General features: G+C 32.4%; 1 protein-coding gene across 3 annotated transcripts in view; it reads left to right on the forward strand.

Moving 5' to 3' along the window:
* Nucleotides 1-14,273, forward strand: part of LOC148629602 (sex peptide receptor-like) — a 49,418-nt gene that overhangs the window by 15,744 nt on the left and 19,401 nt on the right. For 2 of the 3 annotated variants that reach the window (XM_088554133.1, XM_088554134.1), the window contains exon 2: nt 2,440-2,524. The exons of the other annotated variant lie outside the window; for it this stretch is intronic. The gene's annotated coding sequence lies outside the window, so the exon portion shown is untranslated. The remainder of the gene's footprint in view (nt 1-2,439; nt 2,525-14,273) is intronic. 3 annotated transcript variants of the gene reach the window in all.

Raw genomic sequence — 14,273 nt, forward strand, 5'->3', positions numbered from 1 at the left:
TCATTCAGTATTGTCAACATTTCTTCCATCTTTGGCAACATCCCATCAGCACCTGCATTTGACGTTTTCATATCACAACCCATACGTTATGCCAGATCTTGTCGTAACTACGCATACTTTTTGTATCGGGCTAGACTACATTATGTACTTATAATTAAGCTTTTGAAACAGGGTAATGTTGCTACAAGAAGTCATCACTACAGAATTTTAATGGTCGTCATCAGAAAGAGTAATCAAGGGAACCAAGGTTATAGCGGTAATCAAAAGAATGTAATACAGGGATAAAGACCAGAAATAGAAAACAGACATACACAACAAAGAACATAAAGTAACTAAAATCATACATTCAAAGTAACAAAAGCAAATGAGCAACTCGGACTGCACTAAAAACTGGGAGCATGGACCAGCTGCACCGGTAGGGTAAGTGTCCTCTTCTTTTTCTAGAAACACCCGCCTAGTTGCTCATATAAAGTCAAGTCCGGGGTAGACAAACGAGGAAAGGAAAATTATGACCCGTTGAATAAATGGTGCAGATAGATACACCATAACGATCCACGAGTTCATAATGACGACCATAAAACTTCTGTAGTGATGACTTCAATCTTGTAGCAACATAACCCTGTTCCAGAAACTCATGGATCGTTACAGTGTATCCATCTTCACTATGAAAACTGATTTGTTCAATGTATCATAGTTTTACTTTCCTCTTTCGTCTACTCGGAGTTGTCTTTTAATGATCAACTCGGTGGGTGTTTCTAGAAAAGTAGAGGACGCTTACCCTACCGATGCACCTTGTCCATACTCCCAGTTTGGAGTCCAAGTTGCTCATTTACTTTTGTTACTTTGTATGTAATATTTAGGTTACTTTATGGTTTTGTTGTATGTGTCTGTTTTCCATGTCTGGTGTTTTTCATTTTCATTTTTATTACATTTCATTTAATTTCCGCTAGAATCTTGGTTCTCTTTATCACTCTTAATCCCTAATCTTAAAACTTAATCATACAATGCTATGAATTAAGGATTAAGCATTTCTAATTAAGGATTTGGAATGAAGGATTAAGCATTATGGGTAAAGAGTTTAAGATTGAGAATTAAAGATAAAACATTACGAATATAGAATTAGGACTTAAGGAATAAGAATTAAAAGGTCCTCTATTGGGTTTTGTTGTTAACCTGTTATGTTTATCAATGCATCCTTGATTCGAACTGATATCAAAAGAATATATTCTAGGGATAAAAACTAGACAGGAAAAATAATTATACACACTTTGTACATGAAATAACCAAAATAACGTTAAAAGAAACTTACGTAAATGAGCGATTGAGACTCCCGTAAAACAAAATTGGATGCATGAATCATGTGCAGTAGCTAGTAGGGTAAAAGTCCTCTGATTGTCGAGAAACAGCTGCTCATTTACTCGTAAAATGTCACGTCCAGTGTAGGCGAAAGACGAAAGGAAAATAACTATGGCAAGTTGAACAATCTGTTCTCAGGATTCAGATAGATACACCATAACGATCCTCGAGGACGACCATAAAACTTTTGTTTGACTTCTCATCATTCATTAAGGTTATTACTTTTATAACTTAATTTTTCAATATTTGCATTGTCAATACTGTATTTATTGTAGAAGCTCATTTTTTTGCACTGCAGATTGGAAATCATTAAGGGTTAAGCATTAAGGATTAAGAAGTAGGAATCAATAATTAAAGATTAAGATGTCCTTCCTGGAATTTCGTAATTTTATTTTAAACTCGTCACGTTATATTTTTGAAAATATAAATTCTGTGAAATATCTGAAAAAATGTCTTAAATTCGAAATTTCCAAAACCGTATGTGAGTGTTCGCCTTAATTACTTATTGCAAGAAATGCAAGGCGAGTAACAATTTTGCTTTCTGGTTTATATGTAGACAAAACTGAAATAGCAACGGTACAGCATAAATCAAGTCTTCGCATATTTCCTCGAATACCTACGTTTCGAGGTTTTTGTTGTGCTTTTCAAGTAAATTGTCTCCTCCAAAGTAAAATGCTTAATACTACTGAAACGCTTCAAATATAGATAATAGAAGCTGCACCGTCATGAGCCCACTTCTGTCAAATATTATAAAAGCCGCACAGTTCTACTGAGTGATGGTTAATTATTTTTTTGCTATTAGCAGCTAATAGCATTTAACTGTTTTAATTGGAAATACAAAAGCGTAATGTAATTTTGCCCAATTAAACATTGAACGTTGGGTAAACAATTATAAGGACTTAAGTACCGATCCAAATGTAATTTTCAGATACTGCTTATGGAAAAGGTAATGTTTGGTATAGAAAATACCACCGAAAAAACATCGGGGTTTTTGGTTGTTGTCGTTTTGTTTTGTTTTGTTTTGTTTTGGTTTTGGTTTACATATGCTATATTTTAAGTAATGATATATCTTTCCGTTTTCAGATCTGTATTGTGTAACAATCGAATGACAATCTAAGACTAGTTGTGTGGTCTGTAATTGTTTGAATGAGAATTTAAAGTTAATTTGGTGAGTATTTACATGAATTACCCTCTGTCTAGTATTTATAAAGACTGCCGCTTAAGCAGCGCTTGTCTTAGCACATGTATGATATATAATGACTTTTGATTATAGGAATATTATCAAGATTAACTGGAAATTCATCAACCTTAATGCTTTAAAATTAGTAGTCATATTATAGCCGCATAAAGATCCTAATAGTGGCGTTAAGAATATTCGATATTTATATGACGTTTCACATACTATTGCATAATTGTAAACAAAATAAAAGCTATCTCACACGTTTTAGTTTGTAATGGGAAATGAAGATAGAAAATTCATTTTTTGTTATTCACATGAAACTTCTATCAGAAATAAAGACTACATCTTACTAAACCAATACCTTTAATGTCAGTGGAATATAGTGGCAAATAACCCTTTTCTGATTATAATCCTTTAATATGTACGATACAATATTTCAGTCTCCGATTTATTATTATGAGTTCGGTTATTTCATATTTATTAGGGACATGTATTAAACAAACGAATTGCTGTCGGTTGGGCTGAGGTCTATTAAAAAACCTTGACACATTTGTACATTATAAAAGAACAATTAATATATCAAGTATATTTTCCTTTCGGAAACATCAAGGTGTACGAACACTAAAAATGACAAGCAAGGAAATATTTATGTACACTTGTTTCAGAACCTGTTACCCCATTAAAATTAATGTAAGCAAAAATGTAAGGAATATGTTTTACTGTATTTGTATATACGTACTTTCAAAACTAATATAATATTTTATTCATCATATTTACCACAAGTTGCAAATTTCGAACCCCCCCCCCAAAAAAAAACAAAAAACAAAAAAACACTGAGGCTTCTTGTATTGCACACGGAAGAACCTCTCATTGATGGATTTAACTTCCTATTTCTATACTATTGATCTTGAGTACTTTTTGTATGGCTGTTCTCCACGTCTGGTCTTTGTCTTTGGATTACACTCTTTTGATTACCGCTATAACCTTGGTTCCCTTGATTATTCTTGTATACAATTACCTTTTGGATCTTTCCTTTATATTTCCTTTATATTTGATTCGAATGCTGCTGATTGCCCCTGGAAACATGTGTACAGCATATCGAGTCCCGCGGAGGGAATGACCAAAACTTTGCTACGGAAATTTGACAATTCTAACATCGTTGGGAATTTTTCAGACCCTTATATAAGTTTACGTAATCTTCCCTAAATCAATTTGATCCGATGGAGCAATGTAGCGAATAGTGTCGTCACATTCTGAGATGTTGTATAATATTGATTTGTTGTGACATGCATCATTCATTTGATCCTCTATCCTACATAATAACACCTAGATGAACTGTCCCGTACTACCATACATCGTGTACTAAGTTACAGCCCTATATTAATCCTACGAGGAGGAATGACCCGGCCAGCGAAAGCTATATTTTAATATAGGTCTAGGGTGCTGGACTTAGTGCAGGCGGTGTTGCCATAGATGTCACAGCGGTACGAGTTCGAGTCCCGCGGAGGGAACGACCAAAAATTTGCTTGGCAAATTTGACTATTATATATATATATAAAAGGGTCTGAAAAATTCCCAACGATGTTAGAACAGTCAAATTTGCCATACATATATGGTAAGATTTAATTTAGCCAGTTAATTGACTTGGTTAAAGGATTAATTCTTTATCCGAATCGGTTTGTCGCTGGCTTGTCAACGACCGGTCTAGGGTTCGATCCTCGGTGGCGGAGTATAATTTGGGAGTCAAAGCATGCACTCCCATTACATTTGGCGCCCAACGCGTTATATATATATATATATATATATATATATATATATATATATATATATATATATATATATATATATATATATATATATGTATGATTAGTATCTGCTGTAGCTATATTGTTATCAGTGGTAAAACCAGTGTAGTCTATAGTGAAACAATTTGAAAAAAGTCATGAAACATTTTAAACCATTCGAACATCCATACTAAGTATACTTTCGGTTATAAAACAATAATGTATATTTCACATCATACTCAGTATGATACTGGTATTGTTAAACAGACATTATAATCAATAGTTTCTTACCTTATAAATAATGTTTTATTGTAAGTACATCATATTTTTCTAAAACAAGTCTTTTGCGCCTTTTTTACTCTAAATGTTTAATGTATAGAAATATTAGACAATAATGCAACAACGATTCTTCTTTGTTTTGTGCTACTTGTTTTATTTTCAAACTGAAGTTTTTTGAACGCATATTGACTGCTGTTGACCGATGATTCAAAATTGGAAAAGCACATCGTGTTACTTAGTTGAAGAATAAAAGGGGAATAGGTAAATCCTCCAAGAACCAAATCAGATAGAAAAATGCTTTTTATATTCTTAAATAGTCGTTACTAAGACTGCTTTAGCACAAACAAATCCTCATGTACATCAAGTATTTTACACAATATGTATGTGTTAATGTTGACTTCTAGGATATTGGTAAAGAAAACAATTTTTGAAATTTTACATCAATAGAAATTGATTTGATTAAGTAATCAAAATTTAGTCTTATAGAAAATAATTTCAGTCTCGTTTTCTCATTTTCGATCTTGATAGGACGGCCAGACTACCTTTGTAGAATGTAGTAGATTCAAATAGCCAGTAAACTGACATTACTTAGAACTTCTTTGCTGAATCGGCCTTTCAACGAGCGGTCTAGGGTTCGATCATTCGTGGCGAAAGTATAATTTTGTGACTCAAGTCATGCTCCCGACTAAAGTTATAACCTACGTTTATCAACTTTAACGTCGACCTCTGGAATCTTATCGATATATGTGACTTCAAGCGTTCTCCTAGCAATGACAAGTTGAATTTGAATGTAATCTTGGAAGCGCGCATTTTCAAAACAAACAAAATAGATAAATAAATAAATAAAATAAATAATCGATATAAGGGTTACGTCATTTTTAATTCTTACCGTTTTGTTTAAACCAAATCACACTTCAAATGATATCATACATTATTCATTTTGCCAGCAGAAGAAGATAAAATTCGACAACATGCATATCATTTTGATATATTGAAGAAAGTAAATTGTGCCTGCAATATAATTGCCAGAGTGCAGTATAAGTAAATAGTGGTAATGATGCCACTGATTCACATGTTGATATAATATGATTCAAATATAAGTTTTTTAAAGAGATAATTTGTTGGTAAAATTCTCCTTGATCATTACATCAAGAAGACACGGTAATAATTTTTTTTAAATGCCAAATGTTAACTTTTGCATTTTCGTCTACATTAAAAACTCACAGTTCATGTTCTTATATTGTACCTACTTCTTTCTAATATGATATAAAACTCGTGCTGCAAATATTCCAGTGAAGTAGAACAATTTGGCAGGCAAATTGTCAAAGGGATCTACTGTAACTTGAAAATCAATGGTGTCTTAAAAGTTTCATTTGATATACCCCCAACTTGCGGGTATCTCGATTTATATTTTATGGTAATATTCTTCACAAAGCAGAAAGCTCAATACACACCAAATAAGTTAATTAAACCGATGAATAGCTTAATTTGTAAGGGATATAGTTATGTTATTGTTGTCAAATCGTTCATGGTATGAACATTGATTCACTCATGGGTCTTTACGTAATAAACTAACATACTTTATGATAAAACAGTTATCGAAATGACACGGATTGTGTCCTGATTGTATGACCTATCATGTACCGTGGTTCTCAAACCCGCATTATAGAATTAGGTATTATTTTACATACGGTAAGGGCGTAACTTTTTTGTAGGTTTAAACTGGTCTGGAGTTGGTATGTCAGATAACTGCTAGTAGTCCTTCGTTTGTGCATTTGCAAAGTATACTCAATTTCTTTATTTCTGTTTCAACAAGGGACTCAGATCTTTTTGAACTGGTTTTTGGGTGTGTTTAATTGTGTAATATTTGTTTTCGCTATGGCCAGATTTAAATGGGGTGAATGTTGTGACCACGCCGAAGTACTTCAACCCCGCTGCATTTTTTTCAGGAATTTCTTGCCTCTGTATGTATTATTTCGTTTTCACTATCAGTGTACTATTATTTTGCTCGATTATATTGGGGGCAACTATTTAGCTGTGTAAATACTATTTTAGGGGCAGCTGCAGTCTGTTCTTTGGCGGTGAGGATTTTCCGTCATTCACTGAAAGCCCATGGGTGACCTTCAGCTGACATTATTCATCGCGGTGGGGCTGTTGTCTCTTTGAAATATTTACCATATCCATCATATCCATTCTTGTTATATTGACCTGTTTCCTATAATTATAAATCGTGCTTATTTTATCAACGTAAACTATTTATACGTAAAAACGATGATAAAACTAAGACAGCTTACTTTTTCAAAACAGTTTTATCATAATAAAAAAGTGAAAAAATATTAGAACTATACATCACAAAGATGTACCCGTAGTAGCAAACTAAATACATGGCGATCTTCCGTTTCCAATGCCCCAAACGGCAATAAATAAATCGGGAAAGAAATTTACAAAGTCTATTTTTAAAGAAAACAATAAGCAATCTGTGTCAAGATAATCTGTGGAATCAAACGAAATCTTCTTTAGGTAGTAAGTTCGTCCGTTCAATCGAACATAGAGTTTAGGTATTTAAAATCATACGGTAATCGAGAGCTCCTCGATGTTAGATTGAATTCCAATTATATTATAATCGGATAAGCATTCACAGCGAATTAATATTGCTTCAAACTGCAAATTCACTCTTTTAAAATATGATTTAAAATCAATCTAAAGGCATCTGACCCCTCTTGCAGTTTTGACATTCCTTATGTCTATATTCACTAATACACTTTTAAATCTATTGTCAAAATGTGACCCTCTGCCTTCCAATCTGTTCTTGCTGCCTGATGATTCAGATTTTATAGCAGATCGGGTTCATTAAAACCAACTTCATTTGGACGCATCCTTCAACCTAACTTTTCTCCTTCTCTTTATAGATGACGTTCTATCATTAAATAGTCCAAGAATGCGTGTTTGTTTAGATCGCACCTAACCCAAAGCACTTGAAATAAAGAGAGGCCCGTCTCATATCTCGACTTCTTATTATAAACCCATGAAAGATTGAAGATCATAACTAAATAAACAACAACCACAATGACTTCTAATAAGTTTTCTATTTGAAATATATATATATCACACCTTAGATCTTAAACCAGGGTCTGCCAATGCTATATATACTTAACTTTTTACAAATAATCTACTGCGACACGGATATTTTGCAATAAGACTAGGTTTATCACTCCAAATGTCATACGGTCGATAACATTTTACGGTTTTGTCATCCCCACAAAGTGAACAGTGGTAGTTTCCCGCCAGTGTATTAACCCTATATTTGACATCATACGAGAAACTCATTTGAAGTTTCTTAAAAGTTTAAGAACGCTTAACCTACCGGTGCATCTTGTACATATTGTTTTAGGTGGACTACAAGTTGCTTATATATTCACTAGTTTCGTATGGAATTCTAATAATTTAAAATCTGGGTAACTTGTGGTTTTTGACCCCGGTTTAAAGAATACTGTTTCTTGAACTTATCATGGTCTCATTGCTCTTACTCGTCAAGAAAATAAAAACACATGGGATTTTCCCACAATTTTCTTTTAAGACTGGTTTTTAAACCCAGTCCAGCAAACCACTGATGATTTCAGTAGTTCAGATGTTTTAAATGAGAATGAGAAAAGAAAATTTAAGTGTGAATTTAATCAATACGGTATCTTTGATATTGGAAAGACAATTCAGCTATAATTTCGTGTGTTGAAATATTAATGACACATTGTGACAGTTCAAAATATATCATATTACAAAGAGAAGGTTTAATTTGTAATTCTATTTATGGTTAACCTAAATTTCTATGTATTAATAAAAAAAGACTATATTTATTTTACTCTGAAACTAGTAGAAATGGACACTTAATCGTTGACGCGAATCATTTGTTAGCATAAAAGCGAAAAAAAAACAATTAATACGAATATTATTTCGTCCGTTTCTCATGACACTAATGGTAGAAAATTCGAACACTGGATACAATCAAGATGTTTTACGAAGGTTTTATCGTTCAACGGTTCAAATAATTGTTTAGAAATAAATCTAATTAGACCGTTGTTGCTTGCAAACATTTAAAGGACTCCGAACATCACATTTTATGAAAATAAATATAGAACAAATGTTCTAATTTTCGTGCAATATATAAGAGATAAAATGTTGGTCGACAGCTTAAATGTGGCATGCAAAATACATTTATATTTTAGTTTTCGTCGAGTTTTGAAAGAGTAACTAAACCAGTTTGATATTCGGTTAGTGTGATGTTATTGTTTCTCTTAACCATTGAATTGAATAATTTTGTTATTTTCGCTGAATTTAATAATGGAACAACTATCCATCTTTGCCACAGAAGCATAAATTTGGTATTTAATCAATATACACATATGCTGTACTTTTACATAAGATAAACATTTTTGCATTCAGATTTTTACTTTTTAGAAAATCATACATTTATCTCCAACTAAAATCAACAAAATGAAACCTAATCAAGAACCATAACTCTTACAATTGCCAATTTCATGTACAGTCTATACAATTTTTATCTCAAAAGTGCAACAACCAAAGGAAAAACTAAGACTGTTTATATGATCAGCTATTGTTCCTGAACAGGAAATAAAAGTGTGATCGATGGGTTTTTGACATGCATGAATCACTTCTTGTCTGATTTTTATAAAGACATCGTTTATTCTTTCAAACAAAATGATGACGTTTAATATCTTGAACATATTTCGATTCCTGGTGTTGGGAAATGGGTAGCTTTTGTTGAATGAATGGGACGATGAGTCCACATACCTTCATATAGGTACAATTATTTTTTTATGTCACAGTGAACCACCATATTGGGATTGTACTTTAATTGAGCTTTTAATGCATTAAGTTTCGCTCTTTTTCATGCTAAACATTTTTATGTTTTTTGTGTGTTGCAGTATAAAGACAATACTAGTGTTCTGACAAAACTACAAGTTCAGGTTGAATAGAAAAAAAGTCCGGCGCGACCTCACATTCATCTGCGGTTCTAAGCTTTATCTAGTTATCGGTCAAGTCGATGCACTTTTTTACATTTTCAAAAATAACTTTGATATCTAATAGTATTGAATATTATAAATAACTAAATGTAGAAAAGTAGACAATTAAAATTACAAACATGAATACAATTCATGCAATTAAATCAAATTGATACTACGTCATTAATGCGTCATCCAAAAAGAAAACAAAAACTTTAAGCAAAATGGTAATTAGAGTGAATAGCTGGTATAAAACGAGTTATATACATTTCTAATAACAGAAACCAATTTCAGAGAGGTTACTAATGATCAAATTGGTCGACAAAGAATAAAATACTTATTTAGTTCCACTTTACTTGAAACGCCTTATTTTCAAAATCTTTTAATTGAAACATTGTATATCCTAATCAATCGTTTGTAGTGATTACACTCATAACTACATTTTTGTTGTTCTTCAGCGAATGCTATAATATAAAAAAATACCTGAAAGGCTAACATCACACGTCATCATCCTAGCCAGTTTTGTTTATGGTACCAAATATGAAAGTTGATTGCTAAATAATATTATGATGCAACATTATGATATTGAAATATTAGATAAAAATATTAGATACAAATCTTCGTTTGTTGAAAGTTATAGTAAAACATTTCTCGTGTACAAATCGGGTCCACCGTACTTTTATAGACTGCTGAGAATAAAGTGCAAGTTCGTATATTGGGGGAATGTCCGTGTTTCTCATTATACTTTTAAATATCGAACAATTAAATCTTTGTTATACAAAAAAAAATCTCGTTACAGAAATAAAAATGATAGTGATAGAAAATCCCGCGATGTCGCGACCTATTGATAACTTTACCAATATAGCTTTTACTACACGATAGTGCCATGCATGTTTTGGGATAATCATCAGTATAACATTGCAAAATCGGTCTCGATGATTAAAACATACCTGTAATACTTTAAAAAAAAATGAGTTTATATATTTATTAAGATAAAATGATAAATGATTTAAGATTATAAGATATAGATATAAAAGTGGAGGAAACAGAACATTCAATAGGTTACGTAAATTAAATGTTACTGGGATTGTCTTTCACCACTTTATCTTCATTTTTCTTTTCATGAATGTTATTATAAACCACAATTGAGCTTAGTCTACCAATATTACCTCTTGATCAGTCTGATCAATAATTGTGGTCGTAGTGACCTAACTTCTCAAAAAGTTATTTTTTTCTAGGCGTTCCGGTAAAGAGGGAATTCTTATATTTACGAAAACCTACATAATTTTACGAAACACTGATATTGTGATTGTTTGTTCACTATACAATACTTTTAAGCATGTTTGCAACATTTGAGGAATATCGGCGAAAAACAAATGACATTGATGATGTACATAGTCAATCAAAACTCATTATTTTCGTTATCAAACATTAAATACAAATCTCTTAAATGCCTGTGTTTGATTTTTTATTTCTATGATATTTATCGTTAAATTTTTAAATTCTTCACCAAAGGATCGTCATTTTAGAGTTTATGATTTTAAATGGAACATGATGCTAACGTGAACTGATTTTATTCTGCTGAATAAATATAATCACCTGTCTAACTTTTAACGCAGATTCTACAGTTTCAACGCTGGGATGACGACTTTTCTAACGCTGGTTTATTTATGTGGATTGTATAAATTAATTTCTCTGATGGAAAATTTTAAAAATATAAAATAATATAGGCATTCGGTACTAAAATGATAAAATTCTTGTCTCCATAGATAAAGGTACGCAGATATCTTCATCTATCATCCATGAATAAGCACAATTTGTTTCATACTTTTGCTCTTCCTCCTCCTTCCTCCTAGAGACTGTCTGTCAGCAAAATTCAAATCTGTATCATATACTCTTATATTCACTGTTAGGACTGTAAAAGTCTCAGATTTCTCATTGTAAAACACCTGAATTTAAATTAAGCGTCTAGATTAACGGTTTAACTTTCTTTTAACCACAGTTTGAATGATATTATATTAACATTAAACTGTGGTTAAGTAAAATATTTTGGATATGTAAAAAAATAAAATTGTCTATGTATAATGCGGGTTTCGTCCAATAAATGCTCGGCAGCAAAGCTGTCACCAAAACAATTGTTAAGATGAGGATTTATGGTGAAAAGTCAGGATTTTATTTCATATCGTGCTATGTTTTTGTATCCACAAGTAGTTTGTTACGGTTAGCTATTTACAAAGGGGATTTGACTGCATATAGTATGGGAAACGAGTTTTAGATAGAACATTGGAAAGAAGTTTTTCTTAATATCTGAATGTTTTCTTGATTTTTCTTCGTTCCGATTGCCGATTTTTATTCTTAAATTTTGTTTGGGATATTTCGGACAAATCAGGGCGTAAATGTGCATGTGTATATTTGTAGTTTGTAATGAATGAGTAATCAAGGGAACCAAGGTTATAGCGGTAATCAAAAGAGTGCAATCCAGGGACAAAGACCAGACATGGAAAACAGGCATACACAACAAAGAACATAAAGTAACTAAAATCATAAATACAAAGTAACAAAAGCAAATGAGCAACTCGGACTCCACTAAAAATTGGGAGCATGGACCAGGTGCTCCGGTAGGGTAAGCGTCCTCTGCTTTTCTAGAAACACCTGCCGAGTCCGGGGTAGAAAAACTATGAACCGTTGAATAAATCAGTTTTTCATTGTGCAGATGGATACACCATAATGATCCACGAGTTCATAATGACGACCATAAAACTTCTGTAGTGATATCTTCAATCCTGTAGCAATATAACCCTGTTCCAGAAGCCTATTTGTTAGAGTTCAGGCGCGTAGTTTCGGCAAGCTCTGGCATAACGTATGAGTTGTGATATGAACACTCCATACGCAGGTGCTGAAGGGATGTTGCCACAGATGAAAGGAAAGTTGACAATTCTGAATGAAAAGTCATCACGTTTGTCGTAAAGTTTGGTCAATAGTTTTCCTTTACTATCGATTTCTAAGTGCAGGTAAAGATATGAGGCTGACTTCACAGTGTCTGTAGTATCCTTTATCTCAAGTTCTTTTGGGTAGATGCGATGTATCAAATCCCCGAAATTAGGATTATTTAAAGATAATACATCATCTATATAGCGGAAACTGAGATTAAAGGATCAAGCCAAGCGATATTGTTTCTTTCGGATCAAATCAGTTTCATAAGAGCGAAGGAATAGGTCGGCAAGTAAAGGAGCACAATTTGTTCCCATTGGAATGCCGACCAGGATTTGTTACGTGCATATATGATGACGTATTTCATTGATTGTTGTACTTATGTTTTGCCAATATGCTCAATATTTTAAGATAGTTTTGCGTATATGATACAAACAATTTTCATCGTAATTGTACACAGGCAAATGTTTTATAAGTTAATCCTCTCTACAGAACATTTTCTACAAATAGTTGTCGTTATGTCGTTAGTCGATTCGAATTTGTTGAGAACCAAATGCTTTATACTCTGCATACAAAGAGTACTTTGAAATAAAAACAAGTCTAAAATAAGACTTGTATAGATTAAACAAGTTAAGTTGGAACATGTGAAAGATTGAAACGCTGGAATAGGCATATGATACAATTATACAAAATACGTGTAAAATCATGAATGTTCACAACCAAATCCTCCCTTTTAACAATTCATTTGGTGACAGCTTTGCTGGTGAGCCTTTGTTGGACGAAATTGACAAATTCATTTTAACACTCCAAAATTATTTATTTAACCACTGTTTTGATATCAATTTTATATCATTCAAATCGGCATCTGATTTATCTGACGGACGTCTTGATGAAAAAAAAAAAACAAACATGAGACTAACTTTGCTTCGTAAATGAGACTAGCATTGATTTTCATGTTATCTGTGTACAGAACAAGTTCTACCCTGAAAGGTTGATCACCGAACGATAACTTTCATTTTTTTTTTCAGAATATTTCATTTACGCAATCCACGTCTTTTCTCAGAAAATGACCGTAAATTAACAAAAATAAGCCTTAGAAAAACCGTGACTTTCCTTCCTTCGAAAAGAAGATCATATAGGATATGTAAGTCTCGATATATAATTCTATGGTTTCTCCAGAATGGGTCCTAATTTACTATTCAAATGCAGTATTAAAAGCAAAACAAATATCTGTGTGAAAATACCGATAAAACATGATAAATATATACCACTACATGATAAAAGTGTTAGTAAAAGAAATTAACGGAAGATTTTGCACTGTAATACATCGTTTTGAGAACCCGGAAGTAAACAATAAAATATAGACTGGTTTTCCGATTTCAATATGACCTACATTCACCATTGAAACCAGAACGAGACTTACAACTCCTATTGAAAGTATTTTAGATAGACATGTGGAGATACAATCGCTGAAAGCAATATCCAAAAACTGAAAGTTGCGCAATTTGGGCTTTCTAGAAATGCTGTGATGGATTTTACAACTGTTCAATCAATATGCACTTAATTTTACTTGATTTCAAGAATTCATATATAAAAGTACTTACGAAAGAATAATAGTTTTACAATGACACACAACATTGAACAAAACGTACTTTATCATCCTATCAACAATTAAATAATCGTTCATTGTTGAATTGGCGCTGAATACAATACTTTTGATGGCAT

Source organism: Perna viridis, chromosome 1 (assembly GCF_037379345.1).
Source record: "Perna viridis isolate PV_CMFRI_1.1 ecotype Kerala chromosome 1, ASM3737934v1, whole genome shotgun sequence".
Lineage (NCBI taxonomy): Eukaryota > Metazoa > Mollusca > Bivalvia > Mytilida > Mytilidae > Perna > Perna viridis.